The sequence below is a fragment of the Peromyscus leucopus genome, chromosome 12 (genome assembly GCF_004664715.2).
Source record: "Peromyscus leucopus breed LL Stock chromosome 12, UCI_PerLeu_2.1, whole genome shotgun sequence".
In the NCBI taxonomy this organism is placed as follows: domain Eukaryota; kingdom Metazoa; phylum Chordata; class Mammalia; order Rodentia; family Cricetidae; genus Peromyscus; species Peromyscus leucopus.
Window position 1 is genome coordinate 3,668,994 of NC_051073.1, and position 18,404 is coordinate 3,687,397.

At 46.4% G+C, this 18,404-nt stretch overlaps 1 protein-coding gene across 2 annotated transcripts in view; it reads left to right on the plus strand.

Moving 5' to 3' along the window:
• The window catches only part of Kcnj6 (potassium inwardly rectifying channel subfamily J member 6), a 245,429-nt gene that overhangs the window by 162,475 nt on the left and 64,550 nt on the right, over positions 1-18,404 (plus strand). The gene's annotated exons all lie outside the window — the stretch shown is intronic.

Below are 18,404 nucleotides of genomic sequence, written 5' to 3' on the forward strand. Positions count from 1 at the left end.
AGCAGAGCTGCAGGCCTCCCAGGAAGTGTATAAATCCAATCCATTCACCAACTCCTCATAGTTCTGAGTTGTTGCTACACAGTCCGGGTCCCTTCCCCCCCCCTCACCCCCACAACCTGTCCTGTGTTTGGGAGCCTCCAGCTTGAAACTCCAGGTTGGTCGGTGTCATGTGACAATGTATACTCTGTGAACTGGTCCCAGTCTTCCTTAACCTGGTACCCTTTTCCAAAGGGAAGTCCCTGGTCCCTTGCATCTGTCTCCCTGTCTCCCTGCAGCAACAGGAGGCTAAGTCAGGATTCCTACCAAGTCGTCCTTCTGGGGGAGAGGGAAACTTCTCCAGTAAGCTTTTACATTTCAGCAAACCGAGAATGTGAGTCTCTGTGGTCCATCACTTCTCTTTCCACAGAACAAAAGGATTTTTAAAGAATAACAATATCCACTTGGCCGTCCGTGTCTAAGGAACCCACATTCATGAATTCCACCAATTATGGATCTGACACATTTGTAAAGCATCTGTTATTGAATGCTTTTCTGTTTCTTGCCATTATTTCCTAAATAATACAGTATAAATATTTATATAACATTTGCATTGTATTAGGTATTACAAGCAATCTAAAGTATGTGGATGAGTGTAGTATCTATGCAAACACAATTATTTTGTAAGAGGGAGTTCAGCATCTGAAGATCTGGCATCTTTAGGGAGTCCTGGAATCGATGCCCTCTGGATATGAGAGACAGCTTTGCGTTTATCTCACATCTCTAGAGCCAGGCACAGGCCTAGAAGTTTGGTATGCAAAAAGAAGTGAGAAATTGACTCTCTCGGGGGAGCAGCTCCCCAGCACTGGGACGGGAAAGACTATTGCTGACTTCTGAGTCACAAGCTCTTGGTTCCTAAAAGACTTCAGTCTGTATTTTGAACTGGAACATTGGCTGGTGTGAAATTCTAAATAGGAACTGCAGCGAGCAGCAGGGCTACCAGCTCCTCGGGCTCGAGTGTTTTATGTTCTTCTGGGGTAATAATCGATTGGAGCAGAGGGGAAAGGGAGAGGAGGAAGGGGAGGAGGGAGAGGAGAGGAAAAGGAAAGAAGAGAAAGGGGAGGAGGGAGAAGAGGAAAAGGAAAGAAAGAAGAGGAAGGGAAGGAGGGAACCAGATGAGGAGAAGAGGAGGAAGAGAATGAGGTAGAAGAGGAGAGGGAAGGAACAAGGACTGTGAGGAAGGAAACGAGAGAGCAGAGTGCCCTTGAATAGGGAACTCTGGCACCTTCGGACAGCCCTGAGCCTCTCCACCCTGGCAGAGCCCCGACTCAGAATCCCCCGGTGGTGTCTGCAGCGGCAGCTCCCCCAGCATGTGTTGACTGACCATCCCGTGTTCCTTCCCTCTGGGCAGACTTGGGGATGGTCCAAGGGGAATATTCCTTTTCCTGGTCTGTGTACACAAGAATCCACGCCTCTGGCTCCCAGTGCAAACCCCAACTCCAACAACAGCAGCCGGGCTCCACACCCCCTCCAGCCTCAAAATATAAATGAATCTGAGCAAGAAAATCATTTTTGCACTGTCCCCAGGGCAGACCTTGTCTTTCTGATGACAGCTTGTGTGGAACAAGACTATCTGCAGTGAGAAACATCCTTTTTAGGATAATTAACAGTGATAGTTGCCTAGGAGCACTCTTGCCTTTCTGAGAGTTCTTAGCCACACCTGGGTAGTTGCCAGCAAAAAGAATCAAGCTCTCTACCACTCCTGAGAAAACACAACACTACTGATTTTCTTTTTAAATATATATTTTAATATATCATATATTAAAATATAATACATTGTGAATATGCTATATAGTATATTTTAAATATATCATACAATATATTGTAAATATATTCTATTATATAGTGTAGATACATTATATAACATATTGTAGATATTTTATAAGATAGGTAGATAGATAGATAGATAGATAGATAGATAGATAGATAGAGTTTCCTAATTTCTGATTAGTAGAGGAAGGGTGTTCTAGAACATTCTAGAATTGTTTGGAAGCTGGACATACATGTCTTGGTCCTTTCCACACGGGTTTCATACAGTTCCGTATTCCCCACAACTCCCGCCCAATAAGTGATTTCTGAAACTTCAGCGGGACATAGTCTTTGAAAATGAAGATCGCATTGGGACTCACAGGCCATAGAAGGCAGGGGAAATTTTAAGCAAGGAGAAAAAAGGTTTCAATGTCTCAAAGCCACAGAAAAAGAAAACTGTGCAAACTGGAGGAAAGCGAATTGAGGTAAGGATCTGATTATTTGCTGAACAGCAGGGCTGCAATCCAGGAGCCTGAGTGACTTGTCTTAAAATTGTCCCCACCGGGCCAGGGAGGCCCAGCGGTTAAGAGCACTGGCTACTCTTCCATCCGACCCAAGTTCAATTCCCAACACCCACGTACTGGCTCACAACCATCTGTAACTCCAGTTCCAGGGAATCCAATGTCCTCTTCTGGCCTCCAAGTACACTGCACACATGTGGTGCACAGACATACATGCATGGAAAAAATAATAATTTTGAAAATTTTATAAAAGCCTGTCTTCATTGACAGTGAACGGTTGTGTTCAGGGGTCTAGATTAATGATTCTGCATTAGCAGAATCATTCTCCATCAGGGCTCAACATGCCTGTCTTTTTTCTTATTTTTCCCTTGGAGTTTCATGCATACATATGATATATTTCAACCATAGCTAATGCCTACTCTTCTGCTCCAGCTCCTGGATCAGCCACTACCACAACCTCCTCCTCCTAACATTTTGTCTAGTCAGTGCTCTATCCACTGAAGCATGAAAGATCAGATGTTCAAGGTCATCCACAGCAACAGAGTTAATTCCAGGCCAGCATGGAATACAGGAGAACCTGCCTTAAAAGAGAGGGACAGAAGGAAAGAGAGAGAGAGAGAGAGAGAGAGAGAGAGAGAGAGAGAGAGAGAGAGAGAGAGAAAGGAAGGAAGGAAGGAAGGAAGGAAGGAAGAAAGAGAGAGAGAAAGAAAAGCTCTTGGAGGCAGGAAGCAAGCCTTGTCTATCCTCAACGCCTTGGAGGGATCCCATTAGTCAGACTGACACCCACCATAAAGCACAGGCACACATTCTCCAAGGACTGTTGTGTCCTGGTCCTGCCTTCAGTCAGAGGGGTGACTGTGGCGACCTCTCGGGAACCTTCCAGTCATGTGATTCTATTTTTGAACATAAATCAAACCCTGGAAAATTCTGGCATCAGCCACCCAGACACCCCAGAGCTGGCTGTATGTCATCTGCAAATGTATTTTTGAAGGGGCCTTTATGTCCCCGACACATGGGCAATTTTGAGGTAGTGATGTTTACAGAAGGTTTCTTAGCTACGTAAACAAACACGCTGAGCAGCTGTGGCAAGTGTGCATTAAAATAGTAGAGCATTCATCCAGACTGTTATTTATAGAGGGCAAATGGGCCTCGCAGCTAGATGACAGGCACCCAGCGCTGGGCCCTGGGCCAGCCACTGCCTCGCTGTAGCCTTTCTGATTGAACTTCCATATTTACCCCAGTGATTATGTAGCTATGACATGCAGCCTGCTCCCCCCAAGTGGGTGCCTCAGTCCCTGTCCCCCCCAGTGTGTGCCTCTGTGGCACAAACATCCACTAAGCCTCTTTGGGTTCGGGTTTTATTTATTTTATTTATTCTGAAAAATGTACAACTGATAGAAAAAAATAAACCAAGCAGTATCATGAACCCCTGGGTACCTGTCATTTGGTTCTGATACTTGTCAATTCAGAACCAAACATGCTCCTTCATTTTCTAACATTCCCTAGTGTTGCAGGATTTTAACTACAAACAGCTGAGTCCTTTTCTACAAACGATAAAGACTCTTTGTTTTTCAAAAACAAATGTATTATGTTTTGATTGATTGATGATTGATTGATTGGGAGGGGCCGTGTGTGTGCCACAGCCTAAGTGTAGAGATCAGAGGACAACTTGTGGGTGTTACGTCTCTCCTTCCGCCGTGTAGGTCCCAGAGCACAGGACTCCGGGTATCAAGCTTGGTAGCGGACTCCTTTCCCACTAAGCAATCTCTCTGGAACAGGAGTCTTTCTAATAGAGCCATGAGCACCATGGCTCAGGGTGGTGAAGTGTTTCCCATGCGAGTGTGTGGACCTGAGTTCAGATCTTCATATAATACACAAAGCGGGCTGTGGTGGTATGCATTGTTAATTCCAATGCTCCTAAAGCCACATGGGAGAGGAGAGGAGAATTCCCTGACTCTCTCGGACTAGCTAGCCTAGTGCACACAGCAGAAAAACAACAAAGAGACCTCGTCTCAAACTAGACGATAAGGACAAGCACCAGAGGTTGTTCCACATCTGTGCCATGAATGCCAGGGCATGAACGGGTATGCACAAACACGCACACACGATTCAAACAAGGTTAACTCTGTGCAGTTGGTAAGGTCTCTTTTCAACCCTTCAGTCTTTCGCTTCTCTTTCCGTCTGTGATTTTTTTTTCCCCAGCAAAGAGAGCTCACGGGAGGTTTAAACACCACATGGAGAACTGGAGAAAATGGAGCACAGGAAGGAGCTAAGTAGACACCACCCCACGTCAGCCCTTCCATATCTGCAGGTCCTGCAATCTAAGCAGTCAACACACAGTGATTAAAAATATTTGAGAAGAAAATTGCATCTGTCCTGAATCTATAGAAACTATTTTTTGGCATTATTACACACGATACAGTACAGATGCTATTTCTGTGCCATTGACATTATGGGAGATATTATAAGCAGTTTAGAGAATATTTAACATATGGCAAGATATGTATAGGGTTCTATGCAAATTCTATACCAAAATATGTTTGTATGTTGTCTTAGGGTTTCTATTGCTGCAAAGAGAAACCATGACCATAGCAACTCTTATAAAGGAAAAAACATTTAATTGAGGGGGCTCGCCTAAAGTTTCCTTGGTTCAGTCCATTATCATCATGACAGGGTGGCGTACAGGCAGGGGTACCGGAGCTGAGAGTGCTACATCTTGATAGGCAGCCAACAGGAAGTCCACTGTGACACTGAGTGAAGCTTAAGCAAAAGACCGCGAAGCCCGCCTCTGCAGTGACACACTTTCTCCAACAAGACCACACCCACTCCAACAAAGCCACACCTCCCAATAGGGCCACTCCCTTTGGGGGCCATTTTCTCTCGAACCACCACATGTGTTAATATATTTATGAGGACTTGAACACCTATGGTTATAGGTAGCCCCAAGACCTCCAGGAGCAGTTCCTCATGGGTAGCAAAGGGCAATGTGTACGCCAGGAAACAGAAATTGCTGTTTGGGTTACCAGGGAGGCCGGCAAGCTCTGGAGATGGGAGAAGAGCGCTGTTCCACCCCCTCTTGATGTATTCATGTGGAAAGACTGTGTGTAAGCAAAACTCACATCACCACAGAGCTTGAGAGTTTTGAGATAAAGTCTTCCCCGGTTCTTGATTTAAGGCTGAGGAAGAGAAGAGAGTCCAAGATGCTGCTGCTGAGGTTAAACAGCCTCTTGCAGGGCAGGGTCTCCGGGGCTCAAGAGGTTGGTGTTGATGTGAACTCTCTCAGCTCGTTTCTGGGTGTCATCAGTGCTGTGGTTCATGAAGATTCTATAGAGAAATGTGTCCAGAACAACGAACTAGTATTTAAATGTGTAAAGTTCAGGCATCAATCAATACGCACTCATCTTTTCTCCCTTAAAGTTTTCCTTTAAGGTTCCTTTGTTGGTTTCCCAACCTAATCAATTCTCTTCAAAATCCCTGATGAGATTTGATACAACCCTATATTAAAACAAGATGTGCTGTTGTACGGCAGTTCTGAAATCGAAATTAAATATTGTCCATAGAACATCCTGGGAGACCCTGATGCTGCCGGGTCTCAGTTCCAAGAACTGTTTTTATTTGCTGTAATCAAAATGCCAGTCTGCTCTGATAGGAGCGGATATGAGATTCAGAGTCTGGAGGATAACGAGGTTGGCGGCTGATACAGCAGCTCTCATAGGCTCTTCCCGGTGCTTCGCAGAGAGCCCTCACAGTGCCCAAGTCTCAGGTCTCCCTTTTGTTTTGATAATCTACATTTATTCCATCCTGGGCAGGCCATTATATCCAGTTGTTTCTTTTTTAAGAGCTGTAAGCCCAGTTACCTAATCTTGGGGAAAAGTTAAATGATAAGATCTGCAATGCTAAGCACTTGGCTGAAAAAGCTCTGCAGGGATACACACACACTCTGGTTAGTCTCCAGCGACTCTAGGAAAGTCTGGAAGGTCAGAATCTCTCTTCTGTACATAGAGGAGTCCGCCTCTCCTTGTTCTTTCAGAGTGAGCCTCAACTCACCTACCTACCCAAGATTTCCTTCCAAGATATTTACTTGGTATCAGCTATCCCAGGAGTAGCTTTGGTGGGGGATTAACCAACGGCACCGCCCCAGGATGGGGTAAAGTCTGCAGTCCTCACCCCCTGGGCAGCCTGTGCTCTCACTCCTGTGTGGGGCTCACACTGTGGAGTGTCCACACCGGGACTCAGGATTGTCCCACCTCCTCCGCCAAAAGCAAAACACTGCAAGAGATGAACATGACCTCTGTAAACAGGAAAGGGCTGGGAGAGAGGCCTGGCCCTTGAGGGCTTAAAGACCTGACCTGGAGCTCCAGTGTGACCTAAAAAGCCAGGGGTCATCACACATGCTTGTCAGCTCAGAGCTGGGAAGTTGAGACAGTGGGCTCTTCGGGATCACCAGCTCAGCGTCACGGCCTGCTCCCAATGAGAGGCCTAGTCTACAAAGGAAAAGTGAATGGCTCCTGAGGAATGACACCCAGGGTTGACCTCATGCCTCTATACACACCTTCACACACACACACACACACACACACACAGTCCCATATATAAACAAAACAAATTCTCAAATTTCAGAAGGTGCTGAGAGAATTCCATAATTCAAAAAGGTATTAGTAATTTTGGTTGAAAAACCTAAAATACTGGGATAGAATATTTTACTATTAAAACACACTTTCCTGAAAACTGTTGCTTTTCTTTCCCCAAATGCACCATGGGGAGATCCACAAATAAATGCCCAGAAGCCATTAGTGATGGTCACACAATACACACACCGTGGATTCAAACCCAAGGGCACATGGGACCAGGGAGCTGAGTCTGCCCCAGCATGGACTATGCTTTTCTTACACAGAAACAGCAGTGTCCCCATTAGGAGATGCTGTCACCTGCTGCAGTGACTCTAATGACCACAGCCTGAGGTCAGGGGGGTTTCATTATTCCCTATGAGTGCTGACAGCAGATTGCCAGGGAAGCAATTCAACCTGACAATTTCTAACCACCCAGAAGAGGATCACTGGGGGAAAGCACATGAATTATTCCTGTGTGTACATATGTGCACAGTCCTGTACAACAGCTAACAGCCAGGAGTTAGCCATGCCCTTGCATACATTTATGATCTTGTCTGTTATATCAATTACTTATCCAGCTTATTTCTCAAAAATGGTATCTCTCAGCCATAGACCTACTCATCTGTACCCTCTTAATTTCGACCCACAATTGCATCATTCACAGGCTTGCCTCAGTTTCTTCAACTCTAAAATGGGAATGAAAATGCCACTTCCCACACAGTGACCTTCCTATTTACCAAATCCCTCCAGGGCAGATCATTTCCTTCCCAGAGGCCACCCCAGTGAAACAGTAAGAGGCAAAGCTTTGTCAGGGAGGCAAAGAAGACCAGTCTCACAAGCGGCTCCATTGTTTCCAGGGACTTTGAAGTTTGCACAGAATGTCAAACGATCCCCTTTGAAGGTGCTTTGAATAGTCCACGTGGAAAATATTGACCGGTGGGTGCCTGTGCGCAAGCCAGAGTGGCCTCTGCCCTGGTCACCTACTGTGAATGATAAATTGATGATATTTGAAATAATGAGGAATACTGGAGCCAGTAAGAAAGGACTCTGCATTCCCATAAATAGCAACATTCATCACTACAATGTCTGCCAAGAGTGTAGATTACCCTCACCTCTTCTGAGGGCAGTGAGGACAGGACGAACAGTATCCCTCTTGTAGATGTTTCATTTTTGAGGTACCTGCCATGCTCCCATTTGGAAGATTCACCTCTGTGCTGTTAACTCAACCCAACCAAATCATTTTGACTTCCAGAAACCTCTAAAGTATAGAGTTAATTCTACAATGTGGACAACAGACATGACTTTCTCCTGAGAAAGAGTGATAACCATACTGTATCGGTCTGCCTTAACTATGTTGTACTGCAATAACAAACACGCCGGAGGTCTTTAAATGGCAAGGGTTTATTTCCCATTCATAAGACATGTCCTCTGCAGCTCTGCCTGTATCCTGCTCACTGCAAGAGGCAGGCTGAATGAATAGTCACACGCGGGACTTGCCATTCTCCTATGGGGGAAAACAGGGAAGTGGAAATACATCTCGCTTCTGCTCTCAAGTTGTTAGCCATAGAAAGTCATGGCTGGGTGGTGGTGGCGCACGCCTTTAATCCCAGCACTTGGGAGGCAGAGGCAGGCGGATCTCTGTGAGTTCCAGGCCAGCCTGGGCTACTGAGTGAGTTCCAGGAAAGGCGCAAAGCTACATAGAGAAACCCTGTCTCGAAAAACCAAAAAAAAAAAAGAAAGAAAGAAAGAAAGAAAGAAAGAAAGAAAGAAAGTCATGTGGCAGAGCCTGATGTCAGCAGAATGGTTCAATATAATTCGCTCATGGGGGTTTGGAATGAATAATAGAGATCAATGATTTAATCCATCATAGATCCCCTCAGAGTTTAAAAAAACATACATAGTTGAAAACTTTGTGTGGGGAACAGTTTAAGATGTATAGTGGTCGCTAGCTCATCCCACACAACCACCCAGCCCTCAGAGGAGGGTCCAGGCTTGTGTTTTCCTGTTGAACTGAGGCCACGGGAATCAGACCTATCAGCAGAAGCAGAGTGGTGAACACCTACAAGCCAGAGTGTGGCAGTATTACCTGCTCTGGGTTCTCACGGCACAGTGACCCCTCTGCCAGTCTGAATCCTGGCTGGCTCAGTATACTAGACCCCTTGCCAAGTCACCGAGGACGTGAAGCATGACTGAGCATCGGCATGATGCTGAGCAGAGCACCAGGGACACTGGTTGTTTGTTACCATGGCAAAACCCACCCTGCCTCGCCTGATGCAAAATGTCACGACGACACTTTGACAAGTGGCTATGGCACACGCCAAGCACACCACACTCGCCAGGAAGTTTGCAGCTAATGTCTTTACAGAATGTCTTCTTCCTGCTGTAAATTCTCTCTTCCCTGGGTGAGACTTTATTTAACACCAAACAAGCTGATTTTTAATCTGTCTCCGTTCTTGCATGTTGGTGTGTCTGGACATACCACACTCTGTAACTTTATCATAGCATATATATATACATATATTTAAAATATATAAATTATATATAAATATATATGGGAAGGGATATATATTTATATAAATATGTGTATTTATCCTATGGGATCACACATGCAACCCTTTATGATGGGACCCGGCACACAGTAACTGCTCCATATATGTAGTCCACTATGTGGTTCTACATATTTTCCTATCCTCATCACTGTCAAGCATTTGGCAACTCCTGGCTGACAATTTTTACGTTTATTTATTTACTTATGTAGAGTGTGTGTGCACATACGTGTGCATACACCGTGGTTCATGTGTGGAAGTCAAAGGACAACTTATAGGAGTCAGTTCTCTGCTCCCATGTGGATCCTGAGACTCAAACTCAGGTCACCAGGCCTGGTGGCACACACTTGACCTGAAGTGTCTGCTCACTGGCCCAATAATTATTTCAAAAATGTCTTTCAAGGTTTATTTTCAGACCTTAAAAACAATTTGAAAGGTTAAGACCATTCTTATTTGACCAATAGTAAAGGTTGGCTCTTGGATGAGGAGTTGGGATGGAAATGACTTACCCAGAGTCACACAGCTGAAATGGTGACATCAAGATCAAACCTCAGGGCTGTCCAGCTCCCAGGCACCAGCCCATCTGCCTCTGAGGAGAAGCCAAGTCCCTAAGGCGCGCTTGAGGATCACAACCATAATGACACTGACCGCAAGTCACTCCTGAGCCTGCAACAGTGCCTGATGCCGTGTTATCTCTGAGCTATCAACTTTCCTGCCCTACCTAACCTGGCCGAGGGAGGCGAGCAGGGGAGATTGCTCAGCACGCCAAGTGCTTGCCTTGTAAGCGTGAGGGCCTGGGACTGATCCCGCAGAACCCATGCTTTAAAAAGCATGGTGGCATGTGTTTGTGAGATCCCAAATCTGGCAAGTAGAGCGAGGTGGCTTCCTGGGACTGACTGGCCAGCCAGCCTAGCTAGGTGGCAAGTTATGGGCCATGATAGGCCTTATAAAATAAAAAAAAAACTGGTGATAAGATCATGAGGAACCCCTAAGGTTGGTCTCAAAGTCCATGCTCATGCACATGTGAGCACACACACACACACACACACACACACACACACACACACACACATACAGAGAGGCACATGCACATACAGAAAATAAAGGAATAAACTTAAAAACATAAAGTAAGGGCAGTCCACTGTCCTTTTCTCTCCAGTCTAAGCGAATACCCTCAGCAGGTAACTGTTCCAGCAGCAGCTCTGGGCCAACCTGATCCAATGTGGCCCAGTGCAGTGCCAAGTATAACCCATGACACAATCAAGAGGCCAGCTGACAAACCATAGAGGAGGGAAAATGAAAATCCAGGGTTAACAAAGAAGACTCAATTGGAAGAAGAATCCATTTTAAGTCTGGACTCCCTGCCAGAGAGTACAATAGTGAAGACATCAATTTAGGCCAGCCTAGCTCAGCTTGACTGAGGTTTCCACTTCCCTGTGAAATCCCTGCAAGAGCCCTTCAAGAGGATAGCGTGGTGGTGCTGAATTGGTGATGATGATGAAGATGGGATGAAGATGATGATGAGGGGGATGATGGTGGTGATGGTAATTCCCCAGGCACAATGCCATCCTTAGAAGACTTTAAATAAGTATCTGTTAATTAAATACATTTCCTTTTATATTTTCTCAAATATTTTTACGTAACATTATATTTATAATAGGAGGTCTGTGGATAATGACACACAGAATAACACATAAAACACTGAGGAGACAAGACCGCAAAAACTGATTCCAATATAGGCCAATGTTGCATTTCCATCCACCCAAAATTAGGTAGGTTTAATACAACTCGGAAAAGTGTAGTGATAATAAAGATTGTATCTGCCCGTGATACTTGATCCTAGGGCCAGGAGAAGCAAGAGGCCACGTTCACTGACGCACTGCAGATGGGATGTGACCATATGTGAGGCCAAGTCCAGCACAAGCTTGGCAGATTACGATAAGTTCCAACGGCAGCCCCAGTTTCCACCGCCATCATGAGTCTGGCATAGATGTACTCCAGCTTTTGGTGGAGAAGCCAACAAAAGAGCCACCTTGGCTGGACCCACCCATCCGTGGTAGGAAAGAGATTCACCGTGGATATTTCACGTCCATTTGTCAAAACAAAGCCTTCAGTACCGTCATATAAGCCGATAGGATGACACAGTGGCATCAGATAGAATGAATACAATCTAGCAAAATGTTAGACAAGGCTCAATGGGACATCTTAGGAACAGTGGCCACCCTCAGCCCAAACTGGGGGACAGGGAGAGTACCAGAGTTTCTTGTCACATGTCTCATCCTGGGTCTCTTCCTATGAAGAAAGGAACCTGAGACAGATCTGAGTACACATTTAAATGTTTCATCTGCTCATCTTCCCACCTACCAAACTCACGATTTTCGCCCTTTTCTACATTAACCTTCCAGCACCATCTACCCTTAGAGAGCGACCTGGTCCTGTACTTAGTTGGGAAAAATCAGACTGGATGATACACACCTTCCTGAAGCTGTACGGACCTCCCAGGTTGGGTCTTCACCACTTCCTAGTCACATCTCCTCCAACATTAAGAGCTAGCTCTAATTCCTACACTCTAATACTCGAGACTCCTAAGTTAGCCAGCCACCTCTCCTTTCCCTCTATTGCAAGAATCACCCCTCCAATATTTCCATGAACATTAGACATTGATCATTTCTATCATCCTAAAAACATTCAAGCTTAGAATGTTGCACATGCCTGTGATGCTGGCATTTGGGAGACGCTGGCAGGAAGATCACCTCAAGTTCAAGGGCAGCCTGGTCTACACAGTAAGTTATAAACCAGCCTAGAACTACATGAGAGACCCTACCCCTACCTTCAAAGTAACCTATGCTTCTCGTGGCTCCACATCCCTTTCCAGCCCCCATCTGCTTCTCAGTTCTCCTCCCACATGACCTCAGAAAGAGCTGGCCCTGGCTCCCATTGCTGCTGACAGCTACCTCCTCTCCAACACTCTTCCTGATGTTCATGGCTCCCTGACACCCCCTCTATTCCCACTCTCCTCTGCAAACTATTCCTCCTCTTCCCAAAGCCCTCAGCGCCTGCTCTGTCTGGAGTTCTACTCATCCTGTCCTTGTTACTCCAGGCAGGCCCTGGGATTTCATTCCTAACTTCTGCCCGTGACCTTAAGTTTCTCCCTTGGGTCACAGCATCTCTCCCAACTTCTGTGCTCAGAGATCCACCTGCACTCTTGGCATCCTCCTCACTTAGGTGCCTAACAAGCTCACACAGCCTATGGCACCCAGGGCAGGGGTGAAACTGCTCAGTTCACCCGTCCGTTCCTCTCCCCATGAGCATCAGTGACATCATCAATACATCGACACAGACCAGAAAGGCAGCAACCTCCCGGGTCTACCTCTTTCCCAACATGGAGAACACATCTACTTTCACCCTCCACAGCCAGCATGCCAGGTCAAGTTGTCAGGGTGAGGGGCCAGAGTATTTACCTGATGATCCCTCTGTGAATGACCACTTACAGAAGCCAAGGCACAAAATACTAATGAGAGTCAATCACGTGCCCTGCTTGAAAGTCACCAGCAATCTGGGTATAGTGAGGCATGCCTTTAATCCCAACACTCCAGAAGAGAGCCCAGTGGACTTCTGTGAGTCTGAGAGCAGGCCAGTCAGGGCAGAGCTGTGAGACCTTGTCTCGAAAACAAGTCATTAAAAAATTTAAAAGCTCCCAGAGAGTCCACTGCCTCGGGAAACTCTAGATACCTCATGAGAGCCTCCGAGTCCTTGCAGCCAGCCTTGGCCTCCACCCTGTGCGCCTGCTCCTAACTCCAGCCACTTGCTTGTCTGACTCGCGCTGAGCCACATGAGTTTCCACTTCTTTCTCAGAAGGACCATAGGAGTTACTTCCTGCACATTGAACGTGGTCCAGGCTGTGTGCTCAGGACTGGTGGCGAACGTCCATTCATTCATTCAATTACTAGCAGTCGGGCTGTAAATTCTGCAAGCTTGGTACTTTGCCTTGCTCAGTACTGTGCTCCCAGAGCCCAGGACCGAATAAATTATGAACGGATGAAAGATTCTGTAGGGTCACAAACCAGTTTGGCTCCTTCAGCACACAGGAAAAAAAAAAAATAAAAAGTTTAGAGTCTTTTAAAATTGCCAAAAGTCAACAAAGATCAGGCCAAAGCCTCTGTCTTCCATGGGGCTCCCTGCTGAGAACTAGGTGGGTCAGGCGACTTTCATTGAGCTGTAGACAAGATGAGTTTCCTTGATGTCGCGCTCCATCAGGACGGTTTTGGTCCCATCTCTATACCCAGTCCAAAGCTCCCACCCACTCCTCTGATACTCTACACCTCCGTGAAGGGACTCACACATCTGGCTGTCATCCCTCCCTCTGTCCTTCCCTCCCTGAATGCTTTGAGGACCAGCAACTCCTCAAGCCCTGAGCTGTGGGTAGTTCACGGGGCTGCTTGATGCTTCCTCTGGACCCTCCACTGCCACCTGCTGGAGAATTCATGTCATAAACCTACAAATCTACCTCTTAGATGTGAGGTGTGCCATAAACAACCTGCACCACCGTATGTGGTGGCTCTGGGTGAGCTTGTCCATTCACACCCCATTCTTTATCCCCTAACCAAGCATCCCTGGTCACTTCAGTGAAGCTAAAGAATAAAAACGGACCACTTTGGCATGTCTCAGTGTGAGACCTGTCCGAAAACACCCTGTCCTCCCCTCGGCCACACACAAGCGCCTGAGCCCTGGGCTCATGGTGAGCTAGCTCACATCTGGCCTCACACCTCCTGTGGCACTAGGCTGCCTGAGATGCCCTCTCTTCCTCCAGGGAGCCCTTTGGAGGCTTGGCAGACTCAGAAGCTCTCTGTGTGCCTCTGATGCTTTTCCATAGAGGTGACAGACCACTTGTGGGTGGCTCCATCTGACAACAATTTTTAGGATAAAAGTTGCCTTTTGTTTTCTATTTTCAGCAAGAACTACAATCTGGCCTATGATTGGTGCTTGATAAAAGAGATGAAATCCATGATTTCTTATAAACAAGGTCTGGCCTTTTCTTCCTAAATGTGTCTCGGGCTTATAGTACTTCTTCCTCACCTGTAGTATGCACCCACAATCAGGCAACACCCAGTTTTCCTCTGGAGATGCCATGTTGCTTATGGTCATTGTGGTTTAACTATGGCCCGAGAGGCTCATGTGTTGAATACTTGGTGTCTATAGCTTATGGTTCTGTTTGGGAAGTTTGGAGGCCCTTAGCTGAAATAAATGAGTCACTGGAGGGTAGACCATAAAAGGTATAGCCTGGCCTTGCTTCCGGTCCAAGTCCTTTGCTTCCTTGATCTGCCCAGATGTGAGGTGTCTCAGCCACTCAATTCTGCGGCCACAGACTTAGCCATGCCTCCCTGTCCAGAATGGACTACCCCTCTCACGGTGATCCAGAATAAAGCCTTCTTTCCTAGACTGCTGCTGTCCAGCACCCCTACAGTGATGAGAAAGGCATGCAATGTTTTACTGAAAGTCTGCCCACTGTTCTGTACGGCCCTTTCCCTACCCAGGAGCCGCCATGCATTCATAAACTCCATCTGACATGACAGATTGTTCGAAGCAGAAATCCAAAAGGCATACTTGTCCCCAGCACTCAGTCTCAGAATTCCATTCTGCAGAGCAGAAGTGTGGCCCGATCCTGTTTGAAGAAGGTCTCATTGTCATCAAAGGCTGGCGAGGCCAGGAAGCCGGACTGTGGGAGTTCACCCTGCCTACCCCCATGCACTAAGAGGCCCTTGATGTCATTGAAATTCACCAACAAGTAAGCCTATCAGGAGACAAGGTGTGCGAAGGGGGTCTGCACATCGTAAGTTTCTAACCTAACGTCTAAGGTGGTCTACCACTCAGTCCGCCCACTGCAGCAGTGACAGCAGGGAATATAAAGCTGGGACATAGCAGCACCTCTACAACCTTGTAAAAAGTTTACTTTTAACTGACAAAGGAAAGTCACATTTATTATGTATGATGTAATATTTTAAACACACACATATGATATGCTAACACAACAAATCTTTATCTTCCGATTCCTTCCTCAGATTTGCTTTGTGCTTTTATTTCTGACAGTTTTATACATACACATGAGGAAGCTTCGCTCTTTCCACCCCCCATGACACTCCCTCCTCCCCATTCCTCACTTTGAAACCCTTCTTTCCCACCAAGTCCCTCTCCTACTTCCAAGTCTGGTTTTGTGAGTGACGCTTCATTGGGGTGCCTTCACGGGCATGGATGGAGGTTACTCACAGGAGCATGGGCAACTTGTCAGTGGCTACACCACTGAAGAAAATAATGTGGCTGTGGATTTATAGTCTTCCTGCTGAGGATGTGGCATGGACCACCGCACCTACTTCATAGAAGCTGGGAGTCAAACCCAGGGCTTCATGCATGCTAGGTGCGCACTCTATAAACAGCTTCATCCCCAACCCCCTAACAAGAAAGGCCACGTGTGTCAGGCTCAGTGATGCTTGGTCCTCAGGAACGATCTCTGTGTAATGACCCAGCCCTACCTTTGAGAGACTGGCAGCTCAGAGTAGGGCTTTGACAAAGCCTTCTCTCTGACAGGCCAGAGCATAAATATTTACTGGGGACAGCCTATACCATAACCACTCAGCTTTGTTACCCAATGTGGAAGCAGCCTCAGGCAGTAAGGGAGAAAAAAATCAATAGGGCTGTGTCCTGATGCAATTTTATTTATGGACACATTATCATTTTCATGCATAATAAAATATTATTCTTTTTTCCAACCCTTTTAAAGGTATCAAAACCATATTTAGCTCTCCCCTATTCCCTATTCTGTAAAACAGAGGACCATGCAGTGCAGAGTAGGGTCACACATGTAGGGGTGCCTGGGAAGATCAGGAGCTCCCCTCCCTCTCCCAGAACACCCCACTTCAGTCTGGATCAGTGCTGAGACCCAGGAGGCAGAGTGGCTGGAGAAGGAGCCCTTCCAGAGCCTGGAGAGCCTGAACCATTCGCATTGGTGCTTCTCCTTTGAGTGGAAATCTAAGAGGGAGCAGAGGTTTCTGACCTTTTGCAGAGCTCTGGTTGAACTTGTATGCAGAAGCAGGACTCCATCAGTAAACAGTGCTGTTATTAATATTGCATTTTCAAAAAGAAAGATTAAAGAACATGAGCCTTTTGTTTTAATGGATTTTTACACTGATGCAATGCCTTTCTGGCTTGCTTTTGTTTCTTTGGACAGAAACTGCTCCCCCAACTTCAGTCTCCTCAGCTCTTCTCCAAGGAGCATTTATTCTGGGCCTTGGTTCATTTGGAGTCTGAAAGCCCTCAATTCCATCCCTCCCCAAGAGATCCTTTCTTTGTCCAACCCCTCTCTGCCAGCACCCCAGGGTGTGCAGGAGGCTGAGGATTCTCCAGTCATTTTCCATCCATGATGACACACGCCACCTTGTCTACAAATGACATGTCCTGTGGGTTTGAGAGAGGATGGCTCAGCAGTTAGGAGCATTTGTTGTTCTTGCAGAGGACCCAGGTTCAGTTCCCAGAGACCACACGGTAGTTCACAACCATGGACAACTCAAATTCCAGGGGATCCAGTGTTCTCTTCTGTTCTCCAAGGACACCAGGCATGCATGCATGTGGTATGCAGATAAAACACTCATACACATAAAATAAATAAATCTACAACGTAAGAGTAAAATGTAAAATAATGAATTCCATATCCATACTGCAAACCTTGACCCCTATCAGGCCAACACAGAAACTGTGCAGAGAGCCATCCCCTACCATTGCATCGGCAATATCTCTCATCATTCAAAACAGCTACTGCCAACACAGCATCCAAATGACATTATTCAAACTTCTAGTCACTAACTGTGCTGGCTAATTTTATGTCAACTTGACACAAGCTAGAGTCATTTTGGAAGCAGCAGCCTCAGTGGAGAAAATGCTCCCACTGGAATGGCCTGTGAGCAAGCCAGTAAGCAGCACTCCTCCACGGCCTCTGGCTCCGTTACTGCCTTGAGTTCCTGCCCTGACTTCGCTCGGTGACAGACTGTGACCTGAGTAGTGTAAATTGTAATACCCCTTTCCTCCTTTCTGCTTTGGTCATGGCGTTTTATTACAGCAATAGAAACACTAACTAAGACACCAGCAAGACCAAAAATGGCAGGTAGGAAGCTCACAAGGACCCGGGATCTTGGGTGACAGTAACTGTGACAAGCTCTTATTTAACACAGTACTTGTTGACTTGCCTGGAAAAAAAAATCAGTTTTCCCTACTGGGGATGTTGGTTGGAAAATACACCACCTGGTTCTCTGCTATTGGTTGTCCTGTCTGTCCATGGCGCTTTCTTCGGCCTTGGTTGGTTTTCTCAACAGTTCCTCTTACAGGCTGTGGACCTCTTGGCATTCTGTGCTCCGTCATCTATGGAATCCCTCTCTTTCTTCTTCTTTCATGCTGTTGGCTTTCCCTCAGGGCACAGGTCAACTGTCTGGTAGAATGTTCCTCCTGTGTTTTTCTGTTTCCTCATGTTTGGGGAGGAACTCAATGGAAAGGATGCTGTGCTCATGTCGGACACTGTACCAGGAGGCACAGGGTACTAGTTGTTCTCAGCTGGAGACATGTTACTGTCAAGGTTGGTGAAGGGTTTCTCAGCCAAATTATTGTCTCTTACATTGGAAAGGCCACCATCTGAGTAAATGCTTTGAGATTGAGGCAATATCCTGGGTAAGCATTATGCTTCCCCTAGAACCTTCTTTGAGCAGTCGCTGGGGTTCATAGAGCTTGCATTGGCTATGCCCCCCATGGTCACCAAGTGACAGTCGTCAACTGACTATATACTTGTCCTGGCTTTAGCTATAAAAATGGCCCTCTCCCACTTTGGACTTCTACCAACACGACTCTTCTCGGTGGTTCTACTCTTTGACTTCCTTTATTTACTTGTGATACTCAAGCTAGCC